This window comes from Chiloscyllium plagiosum, unplaced genomic scaffold, assembly GCF_037043375.1.
Source record: "Chiloscyllium plagiosum isolate Xiang-an unplaced genomic scaffold, Cpla_swu_hap1 HiC_scaffold_13, whole genome shotgun sequence".
Classification (NCBI taxonomy): Eukaryota; Metazoa; Chordata; class Chondrichthyes; order Orectolobiformes; family Hemiscylliidae; genus Chiloscyllium; species Chiloscyllium plagiosum.
The window spans coordinates 81,653,381-81,673,117 of NW_028270151.1; positions in this window are offsets into that span (position 1 = coordinate 81,653,381).

Genomic DNA, 19,737 nt, shown 5'->3' on the forward strand with positions numbered 1-19,737 from the left:
CAGCCCTTATCATATTCTTTTTAATAGGAGTTAACTCTGCAGAAATTGGTTTTTACATTTGGTCACAGTAAAATAGCGATGACCATTCAAAAGCAACTGCCCTGCTATAGGGAAGATATTGTGAATCTTGAAGGGATACAGATAAGATTTACAAGGATGGACGGTTTGAGCTATAGGGAGAGGCTGACGAGGCTGGGGCCATTTACCCTGGAGCATCAGAGGCTGAGTGGTGACCTTACAGAGATCTAGAAAATCACGAGGGGCATGTGTAGGGTGAATAGTCAACGTCTTTTCCCAGGATAGGGGAGTCAAAAGCTAGAGGGCATAGATTTAAGATGACAAGGAAAAGTTTTAAAGGGACCCAAGAGCAACTTTTTTATGCAGATGGAGGTGTGTGTATGCAATGAGCTGCCAGAGGAAGTGGTAGAGGCTGGTACAATTACAACATTTAAAAGGCATCTGGATGGGTGCATGAATAGGAAGGATTTAGAGGGATATGGGCCAAGTGCTGGCAAATGGGACTAGATTTATTTATGATATCTGATCAGCATGGACGAGTTGGACTGAAGGGTCTGTGTCCGTGATTTTACATCTCAATGATACGTAAAATTATTTGGATTGTGAGATAGCTGAGGGTATGTCCGTTCTTGCTAATTTTCCCCATTCCAAGGCATTAAGCAAAGCAGCACTAACACAAAGAAATGTTTCCAAGGATGCAGTGTTTAATTAGACATTATGGAAGTAGGCAGCATGGTTGATCAATGTCTACTGTTTCTAACAGCGCTGTCCCACTCACCCAAAATGGTATGTATGCTGTCTGCCAATTAGCACCCAATTAAGCAACGCCTCCGTTTTAAAATTACAAATGCTTCCAAAACTTTGCCTCACCATATGTCTCTAATTTACTGCAAAACCTACAATCCTCCAAGGCAATTGAGCTCCTCCAATTCTGGTTTCGTAAGTATGCTTATTTTAACTTGCTCTGGCATTGAGAGCTGGGTTTTCACCTGCAAAGGTGCTAAGCTCCGGAATTTCCTCTGCCTCTTACTTTTTCTTTAAGAAACTTATTGAATCCTGCCTCTTTCACCTATCCTTGGAAGGCATTTGGTACACTTCCCTTTATTGGTCAGTGCATTGAGTACAGGAGTTGGGAGGTCGTGTTGTGGCAGGGCAAGACATTGGTTAGGCCACTGTTGGAAGTTTGCATTCAATTCTGGTCTCCCTGCTATAGGAAAGATGTCGTTCAACTTGAAGGGGTTCAGAAAAGATTTGCAAGGATGTTGCCAGGGTTGGAGGATTGATCTAGAGGGACAGGGTGAAAAGGCTGGGACTGTATTACCTTAAGATGCTGAGGGGTGACCTTACAGAGGTTGATAAAATCGTGAGGGGCATGGGTAGAATGAATAGCCAAGGTATTTTCCCCAGGGCAGGGGAGTCTAAAACTAGAGGGCAGAGATTTAAGGCGAGAGAGGAAAGAGTTAAAAGAGACAATAGGGGTAACTTTTTCCCCAGAGAGGGTGGTGCATGTATGGAACGAGCTGCCAGAGGAAGTGGTGGAAGTGAATACAATTACAACATTTAAAAGGCATCTGGATGGGTATATGAATAAGAAGGGTTTAGAGGGATATGTGCAAATGCTGGCAAATGAGACTAAATGTATTTAGGATATTTGGTTGGCATGGGCAAATTGGACTGAAGGGTCTGTTTCTTTGCTGTATATTTCTATGACTCTATGACTCTAATGAAAAGTAGCAAAATCTAAGATTGAAAGCTAGTCTCAGTGATGTTGACATTATCATGAATTGTTGTAAGAATCTATCCAATTCACAAATATCCTTTAGGGAGGGAAATCTGTCATGCCTCTTTGGTCTGGCCTAGATGTGACTCCAGAACCATCCAGAATCATGCAGCACAGAAACAGACCCTTCAGCCCAATTTGTCCATGCTGACCACGTTTCCCAAACTGAACTAGTCCCATTTGCCTGTGTTTGACCCATATCCCTCTAAACCTCTCCTCTCCATGTAGCTGTCCAAATGTCTTTTAAGTATTGTGGTTGTACCTGCCTCTACCAATTCAGCTGGCTGGTACAATTACAACATTTAATAACAGTGAAGAAATGCGGATGCTGGAAATCTGAAACAAACACAGAGAATGCTGGAGAAAGTCAGCAAGGCTGGCAACCAGCAGAGAAGGGCATGCCACGAGACCCTGAGGTCACCGCCCAGCTCAACGCCATTGCCAAGTTATGGAGGAATGCCCAGCTGACCTGCACAAAGGTCAACGACATTGGTAAGTGCCAAGGTAAGCACTTAGCTCCACCATCTCGACTCCATCTCTGCGACTGCACTTCCTCTCACCAAGTCTCTTGCAACATCTCTCAACATTTACTCTCACACCTCAGCCTTCCATGCAATTAAACCCTGCATGCCTAACATTCTCCCTCCTCAGTCTCTCAGAGCAGCTCTCAACCATTCCCCACAGGCACCAGAATGAACAGACACGCTACCCATTATAATTTCACTTGTTCACTGCCTTTTGCAGAAGACAACAGCCCATCACAGTGATGGAGATGGTCCTCGCTCTGTTTGAGAGAGGACCAGGACTGATCTTGCAGTAATCTCAAGACATCCATGTCCCACCAAATGAGTAAGTGCCATTTGCATGCCATTGGCAATCTGCCTTTAACCTCACTATCACTCTCAAACATTGCACACCACTTGCTGTGACACTCCCTCTTTGTCTTGAAGGTTCGTAGAATCAGAGAATCTCTAAAGTGCAGAAAGAGGCCTTTCGGCCCATCAGTACTTCACCGAACCTCAAAGAGCATCCTATCCAAATCCAACTGCTTCCTCTGCATTACCCCATATCTACCCCACCTAGTCTGCATATCACTGGATACAGGGGCAATTTAACATGGCCAACCCACCTAACCTGTGGGAGGAAACTGGAGCACCAGGCAGAAACCCACACAGACACGGGAAGAATGTGCAAACTTCACACAGACAGTCGCCCGAGGCTGGAATCACATTTGAGTCCCTGGTGCTGTGAGGCAGCATGCTAACCATTGAGCCACCATGCCACCCAACTATAAAAGCCTCAAGCATGCCTCAATCCGAGCCTTGAGCCCTGCAGAGAAATGCCCAGCACCCCTAGTCGTCCCATTCTTAAGAGGCAAATCAATGACTGCAGATGTCCCATTCTTAACCTTTGAGGATGAGGGTACCAACAACTCAGAGGAAACACTGGCTAGACTGCCTCCTGCAACGTCCAGCCAGATACCTAGGTGGGGAACCATCATTATAGAGAGTGAGGGGCTACAGTCTGGTAAGCAATGGTGATCTGTATCCCTCACAGCAGCAGCTGTGGAGGATGCAAGCATTTAAAGGATTGTAGGAGACTAGGCAGCTACTCAGATGAGGCAGGGGAATGCCCTGTGGTTTGAGTGATCAGGAACTTTGGAACTGTATCAGGCCTGATGAGTTTGTGGAACACAGTGGCCCTCATCGCCCAGAAGCTGCAGCGGTGCCAAGAGTTAACCGATGGTGTGGCTGCCTCCATTGACAGGCTGCCATGGAGAACCAGGTCCGACATTGTCAGGGGCTGCTGGTAATGCGCACACACTTACCCTCCATTGCCTCACCCGTTGGTCCCCGGGACTCTGGGCCTGATGACAAGGGCACAGGGAATGTTGTCCCTAGTCTGGCTGCCCCATTCTAACGAGGAGACGGAACGGTCTCAGAGGCCAGAGGAGGAACCACAGGTCTCTCTGCATTTTCCACTCAGGACACAGGAGAGTGGGGTCCTGGTCCTCCAACTCCACACTGCCTGTCCCCTTACAAATTCAATCTGAGGAGGGTTAACCTACCTCTAGCGAGAAGACCCTCAGCAGGTTTGGCCTGTCCAGATACGATCGCCTTGGTGTCACCCTTTCACACCTATATTAAAGAAAGCTTCTGTTGGAAACAGAAGCGGAGGGAGTGCACTCAGACTCAGTGGGATAGAGACAATGAAGAAAACATATTGAAGGTGCTTTGGTGTAAAAGGCTACCTTGTTATTTCAGACTTTGTGCACAAATGTTGACTTTAACTTGCACACATCAGCTTTTGAGTCTCCCTGTCCAGACACTCAATGCATTGTCACGCCATCTAGTGACAATTCATGGCTGTACAGAGGCTTCATGGATTGAGCTCTGTACTGAGAGTTTACCATATAAATTAGATTAGATTAGATTAGATTACTTACAGTGTGGAAACAGGCCCTTCGGCCCAACAAGTCCACACCGCCCCGTCGAAGCGCAACCCACCCTTACCCCTACATTTACCCCTTACCTAACACTATGGGCAATTTAGCACAGCCAATTCACCTGGCCTGCACATTTTTGGACTGTGGGAGGAAACCGGAGCACCCGGAGGAAACCCATGCAGACACAGGGAGAATGTGCAAACTCCACACAGAGAGTCGCCTGAGGCAGGAATTGAACCCGGGTCTCTGGCGCTGTGAGGCAGCAGTGCTAACCACTGTGCCACCGTGCCACCCACTACAAACAGAGGAATAATGTGCACACATGCCAGGGTACCCTGCCTACTCCTTTGGCACTTTTGGACACAAATTGCTAATGCCTGGGTTCGTCTGTGTGCAAAGGTGAGTTGCCAGAGATATGTTCAGCAGTGGCTGTGCCAGAGAGGGTCGATGTTGTAAAATGGCCAAGGAGTACATAGACGTGCAGGCCAGTGTACCAGACGTTTCAGGGACCAGTTGTTCCCCTTTAAAAAAACCCATGAACGATGGGTGCTGCAGCCCCCTCCCTCACAGGTCGAGTCATTTAGTCCACCCATTCCAAGTAAGCTTGCAGCCATTTGATTCCCAGTGCACACTGTCGATTTCCAACCAAATTCATTCCTAGTGCCTATACCTCTCCTCGACTGCATTAGTCCAACTGCCAGACTTGCCGCTACAGAGCGAATGGACAGAGTATGGCCCACCCCCTAGACTGATTCCCCTGACTGACGTCTCCTAACTGGACACCTGACTAGGACCATTGCCCTTGACTGGTATGGGAAATTGCTCTTAACTTACTATGCTGGGAGCCCCTGACTGCCAGATGCCTCCAGGCACCTTATTGAGAACTAGTCCCCTAAGACTTTGTGACATGGTTGTCTGCTTGCTGTGTGCCATGTAAGCTCCGAGAGCAGGTGTGAGATTGACGTGGCACACTGCTACGCAGGAAGTTGTACGTCCCCTTGACTGAGGGCTGCTGACCGGCAAGGCCAGATGCCTGGCTCTGTGCCTGTTGTAATTGGCTGGACATGGCAATGCAAGGCAGGACTACTGTAAGCGAGCAGATAGGTACTCAGCAAGCGAGCGCTCAGTCAGAAAACCAACACCCTTGAGCTGCAGCCCACTGTGTGAGCCGAGTGCCTGCCCCTGTGTGGTAGGTATCCCCTCGGCAGCCTTTCAATAGCAGTGCAGGATAGTAGAGGCATGTAACTTCATAGCCTTTATAAAAGTAATTGGATGAACAGTTGAAGTGTCATAACATTCAAAGTTATGTGTTAGTGCAAGAAAATGGGATTAGTGTAGATTTAGCCTAGTTTTGACAGTATGGACCAGATGGGCTGAAAGGTCTCTTCAGTACAGTAAGATTCTATGATTCCAGACTGGTGTGTCCTGCAATCATGTCTGTGCTTTGAGAGTACAATGGTAGAGTACATTAGAAGTGCCAAGACAAAAACTGGAATATCAGATGCTGGATACCATTGTCCATGGAATGCAGCTTGTCATGCTCTGGGCTGTAGTTTGGTCACAGGCAGCATGGCGGTCATTTGGTGGGAGCAGTGAGGTGAATCCACCAGGTACATGCTCTGGATTCCTTGTTGAATTTTATTCACATGGCAAGTTGGGTAAGATGGGTTTTGAATATTAATGAGACATTAAAGATGGAGCGAGATGTTCTTGACATCAAGAAGAGCCTCACCGAACTCTGTCACCCGATTCTGCCAGACATTTCACCACAGCCCAGTGTAAGACTTTGCCCTCTTGTCAACACATCAGAATGGAGAAAAGGATGAAAGAAAAGCTGAGTACGCACAATGGAGCAGGGGAGCTAAATGCAGTTCAAACTAATCTCACAACAGGTAAATGCAAAGCCACATTGACTGCACCTGGAGGAACATCAACTCAGTGAAAGACACTCTCTGGTCTGCCTGAAACCTGTTGGTTTTCCAGAGCAAGGAGTTGACGCTGACCAAGTGTTGCTGACTGGCACTTTAAGGTCCAGGACTACGTGCTGAGGGACATATTAAAGCCTGGGGCAGCTGCTGCCATGGCTCAGTAGGGAAAGACCACTGTCTAAGGTCTTTCTGCTGAAGTTAAATGGGGGTCTGCTTGGTTATCTGACCCTCTCGGTACCTCAATTATATGTAAATATAATCTCACATAGGCATGAGATGCCTTTGTTTGTTAGATAAATAAAGTCAAACTCTTAAGTTTGTTTGTTTACTTCATGTACTATTACATAGAACCAAACTGCTGTGGTGACTTTGTATGTGCATACATATTTATGAATAAAGTATATTTTTGAAATGAACAAAGGTTGTGCTGATGCGTTCTATGCATTTTTGTGTAGATGTATTTTATATAAGAGTCTAAGGCTGCTCCATACAGCAGAAAGCCTGAAAATACAAGAACATACCATGAACAAAGTTAACCTGGAAATTCACCAGCACTTTCCAGTTAAATTATTTTGTAAAGAGCCCTGAGTTACAAGCAGAAAGACTAAAAAGTAGCCAGTAAGTGCATCAGCACTGCACAGGATACTAACACACAGAAGCAACAACACTGCACAGTAAAACAATCAAATCAGCATTTTTTTTTTCATTTAATTGACACTAAAGACATAGCTATTTGACATTAAGATCAATGTTTGATGTTCATTCTTCAGGAATAAAAGAACCAGTCTGGCATTTCAGGCAAAAATAAAAAGGGAAACAAATTGTTCTGATTTTCTTTCAAAACAAAGAGTGGTTTGTATTCAATATTTATGGGACACTTGTTACAATTCATTACTCTCAACATTTTTTTCTTTGTTCTCGCGGTAACAAAACAATTATGAAAGGCAGAGTGATTTGCCTTTTGAACTATTTTTTTATGTCAGGTTTTCACCTTTTCAGATTATGTTTATAAATTTGTCAATCTTACTGGAAATATCCTTAAAGGAAACAAGATTGAAGTCTATAAAACCATACTCTAACTCTCAGCCCTTTTTATCTTAAGACATAGCATCTTTCTGGAGCAATGAATTATTGAATGCATGCTGTATACTCCATCTTTCTGCAATCAGTGGAAAGTATTATGCCAAGTAGGTAAGACTGCTTATTTCAGGTTAAATGACAAAAAGTGTTTATTGGGAAATGTAAAATTATATGGAAAGAAATGCATCTAAAGAGTAAGAGAAATTCACTAGTTTATTAAATACCTTTAAATCATTTTTGAAATCAAAATAACACATATCAGAAAGTTTTTCTTTTAAAATTCTTTAACTAGATCTTGGGAAATAGAGTATGAACAATTGATTCCATGGAGCTCCACCTTGCTATGCATTTCTAACTGAAGGGAATAATGAAGTTTACTGCATTTATCCACACCTGGGTACAGAACAATTAATCAAGATTGATCAACATAATCATGACGTTCACATTAGCTTGTTAATAAAAATCAGTATTCTGCGTCCATATATCCAGGAATCTATCACAATCTTCCTTAGAACTTGTAAAATGAGCAATGTAAGCTAAATCCTGCTTGATATTTTTGGTGTAATTGTTAAATGCCATGGTCATCTCTACCATTAGCATTAATGGATTGTTTGTGGCAATTGTTTCAAATCAACCTGTTCAGACATATAGGAACATTGCCACACCACCACAAGGCCCTTGCAAATCATGACACAGAGTCACATGTTAATTGTAAGTGTTTTTAATCAACTTATTTGGAGATGTGACCATTTATGACTGGAACCTGGACCTCCTAACCAGAGGCAGGAGCATTACCACTGCACCACAAGAGCCCAACATGGAGTTTTGTTTTCCTTTACAGGTTGTGAGCATGAACCACGACTTCATTAATACTCCAGCAAGTCGAAACAGAATGAAATTGTGGTATTGGTCAGAAAATTGACCAAATATTAGTCCTGTTCTCTGGGACTAATGTTAAAATCCAGATCAGAATAACAGGATAAATTTCTGCTTGATCTTCCATTAATAAGAGTTCAAAGGAAATGAGTTAGGCTGCTTCTACATAATTGTTGTGGGCACAGAGCCATGGTGCACAAATATCTGTAATTTGAGTGTTGTGTGAATTCAGTGGATTCAATTGTAGGAATACCAATCAAGAGCCTCAAGCAAAAGACGTAAAGCCTTCACCTTAATTCCTCTTCATAGTGCTGCCTGAACACTTACTCTTCCCACTAGCAAAACATTGTACACCTGACTTTTCATATTTTCTAATCAACCTCTTTCGAGATGTTATTACACACCTCTGGAACAAGTGACACTTGAACCCAAGCTCGAGAATGTGTGTTGGAAAAGCACAGCAGGTCTGGCAGCATCCAAGGAGCAGAAGAATTGACGTTTCAGGCATAAGATCCTTCATCACCCCGCTCCTCAGATGTTGCCTGACCTGCTGTGCTTTTCCAGTACCATACTCTTGACTCTGATCTCCAGCATCTGCAGTCCTCACTTTCTCCTAGTTGAACGCAGGTTGTGTACCTCAGAGATAGGGACATTATTGCAATACCACTAGACCCTTAATTATGCCTGACTTTAAGCTTGCAAACTGTTTCACTTCAGCTGGTTTCAATACTTACATGACCAATGCCCTACTAGGTCACCTATAAGCATCTGTGTGGAAGGATTAATCTCTTTTTCCAGAATCTTCACAGTGGGAATCAGTCCATAAAATATGTAGTATTTCTTCATTAACCTTGTGCTTTTGAAGAGTGTCAGGAATGAATCAGCATGCTTACTTTGAATTATACAGTCATGCAGTTTTAAAGCATGGAAAGAGGCTATTCGGCCCATCATGTTTGCGCCAGTCATCCAAAGTCCATCTAATGCAATCACATTTTCCAGCATGTGGTCCATTGGCTTATATGTGATGCTATTTCAAGTTGATCTAAATAGTTCTTACATGTCTTTTGGGTTTCTATCTTAACTACACATTTAGGCAGTGAGTTCCAGATACCTCTCCATGAAAAGGTTGTTCCTCAAATCCCTCTTACTCCATATCATATACCTGTGCTCTGTAATTATTGGCTCCTCAACTAAGGGGAAAGGTTTCTCCTTTCTATCCTGCCTATGCACCTCAGAACTTTGTACACTTCATTCAGATGCCCCCTCAGCTTCCTCTGTTCTAAAGAAATCCATTCCAGCTTATGCAGTCTCTCTGAATCACTCCAGCCCAGGCAACATCCTGGTGAATCTTCTCTAGCCCAACATTGTCCTTCCTACCATGTAGTGGCCAGAACTACACGCAATACACCAGCTGTGGCCCAGCTAACATTGTATGCAGCTCCGTCATAACCTCTTTGATTTTGTATCCTTAAACAGTAAAGACAAGTGGGCGAAAGTGAGGACTGCTGATGCTGGAGATTAAAGTCGAGAGTGTGGTGCTGGAAAAGCACAGCAGGTCAGGCAGCATCCGAGGAGCAGGAGAATCGATGTTTCGGACAAAAGCCCTTCATCAAGCCCTGACAGCATGGGCACCTGATCCAGGTGAATGCCTCAGTGCTTTACGGAGGGCTACACTGTCAGAGATGCCACCTTTCAGGTGCACTGTCAAATTGCGGTCCCTCTCAGATGGAAATAAAAGATCCTGTGGCACCGCCTTTAAGCAGTATGGGAGAGTTCCCATGGCATCCTAACCATCAGGAGCAAATTTTTACAAATGCTGGAATCTGTACTGAAAACAAAAGATGCTGGGAATCACAGTGGGTCTGGTAGCATCCATGGAGAGAGCAAACTAAAATTTTGAGTCCAGATGACTCTTCATCAGAGCTGATGTGAAGTTTGGAGGGGACAGCATTTATGCTGCAGTATGGGGGTGCTGTGTTGGGGGAGAAAGGATGTTGACAGTTCAGAGTGAGTGATTGGATTGTGAGAATGGTATAACAATAGTGTGTCTAACTACCAAACTGGGAAAGAACAGACAGTCCCACTAGAGTGGGGCGGGGGCGGAGAGGGGAATTGACAGAGAACGTAACAAGGAAAGTTTAAGGAAAGGGAATGAATGGGAATGGGTTCACAACCTGAAGGTGTTGATCTCAGTGGGACTGTCTGTTCTTTCCTGTCTGGCAGGTAGACACACCATTGTTCTGCCATTCTCACATTCTGATCACTTAATCTGCTCTATCAGCACTCTCTCTCCCCCAGCACTCCAGTCCCACACTGGAGCATAAATACTACCCCTTCCACATTGCAGGTCAGCTCCAATGAAGGGTCATCTCAACTCGAACCGATAGCTTGCTCTCTCTTTGTGGATGCTGCCTGACCCGCTGTGATCTCCAGCATTTTTTGATTTCATCCTAACTGGCATCATTCTTGCAACCAGTGTCTCTCTCCTGTCAATATCAGATCAGTCTTTTTGGAATGTTAATGCAAGTTAACCTAAGTGCTTCCTTTTTTTAACAACAGTGATTGGACTTCAAAAAAAGTATTTCTTTACTTGTAAAGTGGTTTGGAATGTCAAGAGACTGTGAATGCTATTTTCTAAGGGCAAGTTACTTCCTGAAAGCACAGTTAGGAGTGTACTAATGTTAACATTCACAGACTACAAGGTATCGAGACAGATTTGAATCCCGAATGGGTTGTGGGTTGGTGGGATTGGGGTAAGTGGTAGCTGAGGAATAGAAGGAGACCTTTGTGCATTGGGACGATGGTGGTTGCACCGAGGGTAGCAGTGGGTGTTCGGCATGGTCTTGTCAGAGGGAAATTGGCAAGCTTGGAGCAGCAGAGGCCTGGGCCTTCCTTCAATGCCCCAGATGTGCACACCATATTTCATTACAACAGGAGAAACCTGGGCTACCCAGACCCAACTTAAAATCCAATCCAAGAGCGGAGTCGTGGCTCAGTGGTTCGCACTGCTGCCTCACAGCACCAGGGATGTGGGTTCAATTCCAGCCTTGGGTGACTGTCTGTGTGGAGTTTGCACATTCTCCCTCTGTCTGCGTGGGTTTCCTCCAGGTGCTCTTGTTCCTTCCCATAGTCCAAAGATATGCAGGCTAGCTGGATTGGATTGGATTGACCATGTGGGATTACAGGGATAGGATGAGGGGGTGTTGGGTCTTGGTGGGATGCTCTTCAGAAGGTTGTTATAGACTTAATGTGCGGAATAGCCTTTAGCTGCACAACAGGGATTCTATGATTCTCAGTACAATTGAGGTTGTGGGCCCTCACTTCTCATTGAAATATTAAGAATCAGCAAGCCACAACACCAACTGATTAAAAGTGAGGGTGGCATGGGAAATGAAGCCACTCCATTTTAGCTGCTTGCCAGCTTCAGGTTTGGAAAGCAATATGCACCCACGGGATGAACTGACAGAATAAACTGAGGAATTTACAGTTTAAGAGTACAACAGTAACTCACTTTGCTCCACTTATGTCGAGAGTTGGAAATAGGAACAATTTGGTGTAAAATAGAAACTGTTGAAATGGAGGCATGGCATAGACCTAACACAGCTTTCAATGAGTAATCTGTATTGTGAGGGTCAAATGGTGAGTAGCCTCTCATCCCATCGCTGTTTAATCAAAAAGTGAATTAAATAGATTCGTGTTAAACAATGTTTGAAATTCATTACATTTCTTCTTTCTATCTGACCAACATCCATCAGTTGTGGTAGTTAAAAGTAGCCTCCTATAGAAGAAGAGTCGGTCATTTAGCCTCTCATATCTACTGTTCAAATTTCAAGATGGCGGCAGAGTAAGACCTGTTAGCCAGAGCTTGTCCACTCCGTCTGTTTCTTTTACTCTTCTTTTTTCTTTCTGTGCTTCTTACCTTCTTCCTTCTGTGGTGATCTCTCAGCCCGGTGTCTCGGCCCGGTCTCTTGTTGGCCTGTGGCCGTCTCTCAGCCCAGAGTGATGGTCTTTCAGCGGCCCATGATCTCGCAGCCTGGTGTCCGAGGCAGGCGCTGGTGAGAGCGGGTCCAAGTGTGTACCTGGTGACTGGAGGCTGTGAGTTGACCCTGTTCAGGTATCTTCTAGAGGCAGTGGCTTCAGTGGCAGCAGCAGTGGGAATCGCATGACGGCTCAATGTGGGAAGAGTGAGTGGTGAGGGAAATCCCCTGGTGTCTGTGGCTGTGACATCAACAACAGGCAGCTGAGGTCTCCTGGAGAGTGAGCTAAACAGAGGGGATTCGAGCCCCAGCATGGTTAAACACTCAAGAAAGACTGTTGAACGTTTAGCCAATTTCTTTATATTTCCAGTTAATAGTACGAAGGACTTTAATGCTAACTATTAACTTATTTCTTTACTTTTCTACTTTTGATGAATCATAATGCTTAACTTCTTAATTTTGTTTCTTTCTTATACTACTTTGTACCTACATTTTCAACCTGGGTAACTCTTGTACCTAAGATGGCACGGTGTGTGGTGACATTAGACACTTTTCACTGTACTCCTGTAGTTCTGTACTTGAGTACACATGACAATGAATTCTAAATTTAAAAAATTCGGTGAGGCCACAGTTGACCTTCAACTCAACTTTCCTTCTTTGGACCTACAGTGTGGAAACAGGCCCTTCAGCCCGACACATCCACACCAACACTCTAGAGAGTAATCCACCCAGACCCATTTCCCTCTAACTAATGCACCTAACACTATGGGCAATTTAGCACGGCCAATTCACCTGCCCTGCACATCTTCAGACTGTGGGAGGAAACCCACATAGACACAGGGAGAATGTGCAAACTCCACACAGACAAGTCACCTGAGGCTGGAATTAAACCTGGGACCATGGTGCTGTGAGACAGCAGTGCTAACCACTGAGCCACCATGCCACACAAATCTCCTGCTTCTTTTATCCAACAGAATTCTATCAATTTTTAAAAAAAAATTGTTTTGAGCATTTTTTTTGTTGGGAGCACAGGGCACAGGGAATTCCAAATTAGAACAGTTGCTTCCTGATTTTTCTTTTCAATGGTTGAAGTTTTAATTTTAGGATGCAGTCTTGGATTTCGCCTGCAGAGGAAACAGTTGCTCTACAGCCCGCCTCTTGAACCCTTCCAAAAAATAATGTAAACACCTCGATCAATGTTCCACACTCAAGGGAACACAGACATGTTTCTGCAACCTGACCTCATAACTTAACCCTTTTAACTCCACCATTGTTCCAGTGTTGTGCCTCCTCCAAGACTGATACGTCCTTTCTGAGAAGTTACTTTACATTGAGCAGCAGTCCATTCAATTTTGTTCTGAGTCTAGTTCATTCGACTGCTGCTTGCACCTTTTGGCAAAGCTCACAGGAAATCTTCACTCTCGACTGAATCATTGCAGCACCGATTACATCATCTCCCTCTGGGATGCTTGGATTAATTTCCATAACATTCCAACAACGTAGTTTTCTTTTCTCCTTCCTGTATTGCTTCTCTCTTGATGGCCATCACTCTTCATTTGTCAGGAGTATAACACGTGCATGTCCGGGACTCTAGCTAATGGAGTTTCTATTCTGACCTCTTGCAACCTTCTTCTACTTAATCACTGACGCTATTTCCCAACTCGTTCTCCCAGAGTGTTCTGGTGTGGTCGTAAGCACATTTGTCTTTTGAACTGCTTTCAACTAAACTCTGTGTTACATCCCATTACAAATTTCGATTACTGGTTAAGCAGAGTGTCACATTGTTGTAACAGAACAACCAAGAAGTGGTGACAACAGACACCTTGTGAACAGAAGGATTGATTCACTTGATAGAAATGTGCTTCCCTCCTGAGTTATAATTGACATAGTAATATAATTCATCAAAGAATCAGGGCTTGTGGGTTGTTTTGGACATAATTACATTGGGGTGAGACAAAGTAAAGACTGTAGCCCTTTCCCTTCTTGCTGTTCTTGGTTTTGGACACCAACCGAATCCAGATTGGAGAGAGATCTTCCTTATCCTCACAGTTTTATTGAGGAAACACCCAAAGATTCCAGAACAAATCCTTTTCCAGAATTTAATAGGGACGCTGAACACATTTTAAGGACATCCCTGAGCAGTTGTTGGCTATTTCACAAGTTCAGTAGTTATCAAAAAACAACATGCAAACTACCAAAAACAAATTTTGTACTGAGGTAGCAGTGCAGGCACATCTGAGTTTGCGTTTGATTATAGGGTAGAGAATTGAGGAAGCTTTACATAGATACATAACTGTGGGCTCGAGCGAAAACATTGGTAGCGTCTCTATCTCTAAGCCAGGATACGCAGGTTTAAGTCCCACCTGCTCAGGACATATGTCATAACATCTCTGAACAGGTTCATTAGGAAAAATATACATAGTATCTCCTACATGTGTTCTATGGAACAATGGCAGAATAGCCATACTCTATATCTAACCTCATACTGTATTTGCCTTTTTAAAAATTCATTCACAGGATGAGGGTGTCATTGGCTGGGTCAGCATTTATTGTCCATACCTAATTGCCCACTGCTATGGATCTGGAGTCACATGCTGGCCATATCAAGTAAGGATGGCAGTTTCCTTCTCTAAAGGACATTAACAAATCAGATGGAACCAGATGGACTTTTCCTGACAGTCGACAATGGATTCATGGTCATCATTAGACTCTTAATTCCAGACATTTATTGAATTCAAACTCTACCATGGCGGGATTTGAATCCCGGTCCCCAGAACATTACGTGGTCTCTGCATTAACAATCCAGCAATATTATCGTTAGGCCATTGTCTCCCCACGTCTCGAAGGCGTTTGTTTGAGATGTTTTGGAGAAATCTTCCCTGTGCATTTATTTACACTCAACCTTACTTGTAATCATTCGATATTTACAAAACAACAGCTTGCATTTACTCCATGCTCTGGAACTTCATGACATATGGTGAGATTCTTCATAGATGTATAAACAGACAAAGGATTAATATCAAACCAAAGAAAGAAATAATAAGGTCAATGACTTAAAGTCTGGTCAAACAGGTCATCTGTAAGGAGTTTTCTTGAAGGGTGCGAGGGAGGTGGGGACCCAGGTTTGGGGCCAGAACAACAGATTCGAGGGGAGCAGCAGCACAGATGGAAGGAACTTAGAGGTGTACAGAATGGTTGGATTCAGAGATCTCAGAAAAGGGAAGAACCCCTTTTCATTCCTTACCTCATCTTTATGCATACAAAACTTTACAAAATGGAGAGTCACCTTTTGAAGCAAAAGTGAAATACTACTGGTGCAGGAAAACAGAAATCAAAATATGAAAGGCTGGGATTACTCAGCAGGTCTGGCAGCATCTGTGAAGAGAAGATCAGAGTTAACATTTTCCATTAATTCTAGCTCTCTCTTTACAGGACGGCCAGACTGCTGAGGATTTCCAACATTTTGGTTTATTATTTTTGTAACAAATGTGATTTCTAATTTCATCCCCATGCTGACTCATTGTTTATAACTCTTCACAATCATTGCCAACTGAATCATATTTTGACGTATGTCTTGTCAGGAGGTGCAGGCTTCAATTAACCGTGATTGTTATTTTTATTGTTGGCGCAGAGTGAGTGCAAAGTTCAGTAAGACTGCAGAATGGGGTGAAAAGGCACAATCAAAGACGCACTATGTGTTCAGGACATCCCCAAAGAGCTCTCTGCAGTCAATGAGATACTTCTCTGAAGTGTAGTCATTGTTGTAATGCAGGAAATTTGACACCCAGTCTCTACACAGCAAGTTCCCACAAAAAAAGGCAACATGATGACTTGATAGGGATGCTATTTAAGGGAAAAATAATGGTCAGGACATTGGCAAGATCTCCCTGCTCCTCTACAAAATGATAACCTGGGATGTTTTGCATATGTTGAAAAGCTTGGTGGGACTTCAGCTAACATCGCGTCTAAGAAAGCAACATCATATGCTCATTGCAGGCCTTATCTATCCATTCAAACCTCTGGACTGCATTTTATACTTACATCCTTCTCACGAAAAGGTAGGAATCCTACCAACTGAGCCAAAACACTTTGAGAGAGGGAGTTCAGATTGGACTCAAAAGTAACTAGTGATGCCACACAAAAGTTGAGTGCATTACTTTAGATAGATTTGAGCAATAACAACCAAGGAAGTCAATGGCCTAGTGACATTATTGTCAGACTATTAATCCAGAGACTCAGATTATGTTCTGGGGATCTGGGAGGAATCCCACCATGATGGAATTTGAATTCAATAAAAGAAAATCTGGTATTGAGAGTCTATTGGCAAATGGTGCTGGTTCACTAATGTCCTTAAGGGAAGGAAATTTGTCATCCACACCTGACCTGGACTTCATACGACTCCAGACCCACAGCAATGTGATTGACAACTGCCCAGTGGGCAATAAATGGAGGCCTTGCTAGTAATGCCTCATGCTGTGAATGAATTAAAAAATCTCATTATGCTGAGCTAGCTGATCTCAACCTGAACAACAGCAGGAAGTGCTAGAATAGACTGGTAGGTCAAAGGCCACAGGAGATCTCATTAACTGGCATTTCACATGGGTGAACGAAGGAGGAGGTGCTCACAAGTTACCAAGGGTGACTGATTGGCCACGGAGATATGGACACCTCAGTCAATTTTAATAACCTTTGACCAAGTCAGAAGTTCAGCAGTTCAGTCTGAAAAGGACAGCGTAAGATCATTGAGGGCCAAGGTTCATTAAGTTTTATCTGACCTTTGTGACTGTTTCGCTGTCTCACCCAAAAAGGGTTTGCTCAACCTTTCATCTGAACAAACAATGGTGAGAAGGTGTGTTTCACTGAGAATCTCACCACTCGTGCATAATTGGCGTTTGTGCAATTGCGGTAATGGTGATGTGCAGCCCTTCTTTCCTCGTCACTTTTCTTTCATGAAAAGGCACATGCATGTTGATGAATATCAGAGGGCTTGACAGGGCAGAGGCAAAAAAAGTTGGTTCCCCTTTTCATTGAGGCTGGGACCAGAGAGTTGACCTCAGAGTAAGGGGTTGGCCATTTAAGACAGAGTCAAGGAGGAATTTCTTCTCTGAGGGTAAGAAACCTGTGGAATTTTTCACCGCAGAGGTCTGTACAAGCTGATTGTTATGTATACATAGCTGAAAATGTGTTGCTGGAAAAGCGCAGCAGGTCAGGCAGCATCCAAGGAACAGGAGAATCGACATTTCGGGCATAAGCCCTTCTTCAGGAATGAGGAAAGTGTGTCCAGCAGGCTAAGATAAAAGGTAGGGAGGAGGGACTTGGAGTTGGAAATGCAATAGGTGGAAGGAGGTCAAGGTGAGGGTGATAGGCCAGAATGGGGTGGGGGCAGAGAGGTCAGGAAGAAGATTGCAGGTTAGGAAGACGGTGCTGAGTTCGAGGGATTTGACTGAGACAAGGTGGGGGGAGGGGAAATGAGGAAACTGGAGAAATTTGAGTTCATCCCTTGTGGTTGGAGGGCTCCTAGGCGGAAGATGAGGCGCTCTTCCTCCAACTGTCGTGTTGCTATGGTCTGGCGATGGAGGAGTCCAAGGACCTGCATGTCCTTGGTGGAGTGGGAGGGGGAGTTGAAGTGTTGAGCCACGGGGTGGTTGGGTTGGTTGGTCCGGGTATCCCAGAGGTGTTCTCTGAAACATTCCGCAAGTAGGCGGCCTGTCTCCCCAATATAGCGGAGGCCACATCGGGTGAAGCAGATGCAATAAATGATGTGTGTGGAGGTGCAGGTGAATTTGTGGCGGATATGGAAGTATCCCTTGGGGCCTTGGAGGGAAGTAAGGGGGGAGGTGTGGGTGCAAGTTTTGCATTTCTTGCGGTTGCAGGGGAAGGTGCCGGGAGTGGAGGTTGGGTTGGTGGGGGGGTGTGGACCTGACAAGGGAGCCACGGAGGGAGTGATCTTTTCGGAACGCTGATAGGGGAGGGAAATATATCCCTGGTGGTGGGGTCCTTTTGGAGGTGGCAGAAATGACGGTGGATGATATGCTGTATATGGAGATTGGTGGGTGGTAGGTGAGGACCAGTGGGGTTTGGTCCTGGTGGCGGTTGGAGGGGCGGGGCTCAAGGGCGGAGGAGCGGGAAGTGGAGGAGATGCGGTGGAGGGCATCGTCGACCACGTCTGGGGGGAAATTGCGGTCTTTGAAGAAGGAGGCCATCTGGGTTGTACGGTTTTGGAACTGGTCCTCCTGGGAGCAGATGCAGCGGAGACGAAGGAATTGAGAATATGGGATGGCGTTTTTACAGGGTGCAGGGTGGGAGGAGGTGTAGTCTAGGTAGCTGTGGGAGTCGGTTGGTTTATATATTATGTATATGTCAAGTAAGGCTGAGGTGGGCAGGTTTTAACCAGTAATGGCATCTAGAGTTACAGGGAAAAGGCAGGAAAGTTGAATTTAGGAAACTGGACTTGAGGATTATCAGAGCAGCCATGAATTCATTCAATGGCAGAGCAGTGTCAATGGGCTGAATAGTCTATTCTGCTCCTATATCTGTATGGCCTTATGGATGTGTGAAGAAGATGTTTTCCCCATCTGGGAAACTATCCTCGGACACCAGCTGACCTTGTCCTACTTTCTAACTACGGGGCTGCAAATGTCCTTACTGTATCACGGGGCAGGGAGATTCTCAGCCAAGGGAAAGTGGATGTTGGTGAAGGATGGCATCAGTCTTGGCTGCGATGCCTCATGCTGTTGAGTAGCTAGTTAGTTTAAAGAATAACATTATGAGTGAGACACGGAAGGACAACTGCCAGTGGAAATTAAAAGCGAGTAGGGTGGCACGGTGGTTAGCACTGCTGCCTCACAGCATGATGAAAACCATGTTCAGTTCCACTCTTGGGTGACCGTCAGTGTGGAGTTTGCATATTCTCCCACAGTTTCCTCCCACAGTCCAAAGATTAGATTACATTACAGTGTGGAAACAGGTCCTTCGGACCAACAAGTTCACACCGACCCGCCGAAGCGCAACCCACCCATATCCCTAACACTACAGACAATTTAGCATGGCCAATTCACCTGACCTGCACATCTTTCGACTGTGGGAGGAAACCGGAGCACCCGGAGGAAACCCACGCAGACACGGGGAGAACGTGCAAACTCCACACAGTCAGTCGCCTGAGGCGGGAATTGAACCCGGGTCTCTGGCGCTGTGAGGCAACAGTGCTAACCACTGTGCCACCGTGCCACCCAAAGATGTGCAGGGTAGGTAGATTGGCTGTGTTAAATTGCTCATAGTGTCCTGGAATATGCAGGCTAGGTGGGTTAGCCATGGGAAATGGTTGGGATGGCCTTCGGAGGGTCAGTATGGTGTTGTTGGGCCGAGTGGCCTGCTTCTGCATAATGGGGATTCTAAGTGCAAGAGAAGGGAATAAGAAAATATTTGTGTTTCTTGTTTGCCTCAAATAAGTTCTTTTTTTTTTAGTTCCCTAAACTGAGGAGACTCTAAATCTCCTGCTTATATATTTTTGTAGGAGTCCTTTCTATCAGGAGCGATCAATTTGCAGTGTGCTTTAGGACCTGGTGAAATCCTCCCAAGCCATGAGTTGACTGTAAACAGAGCAGATTTATTACTCGTACACACTCAGCTGAG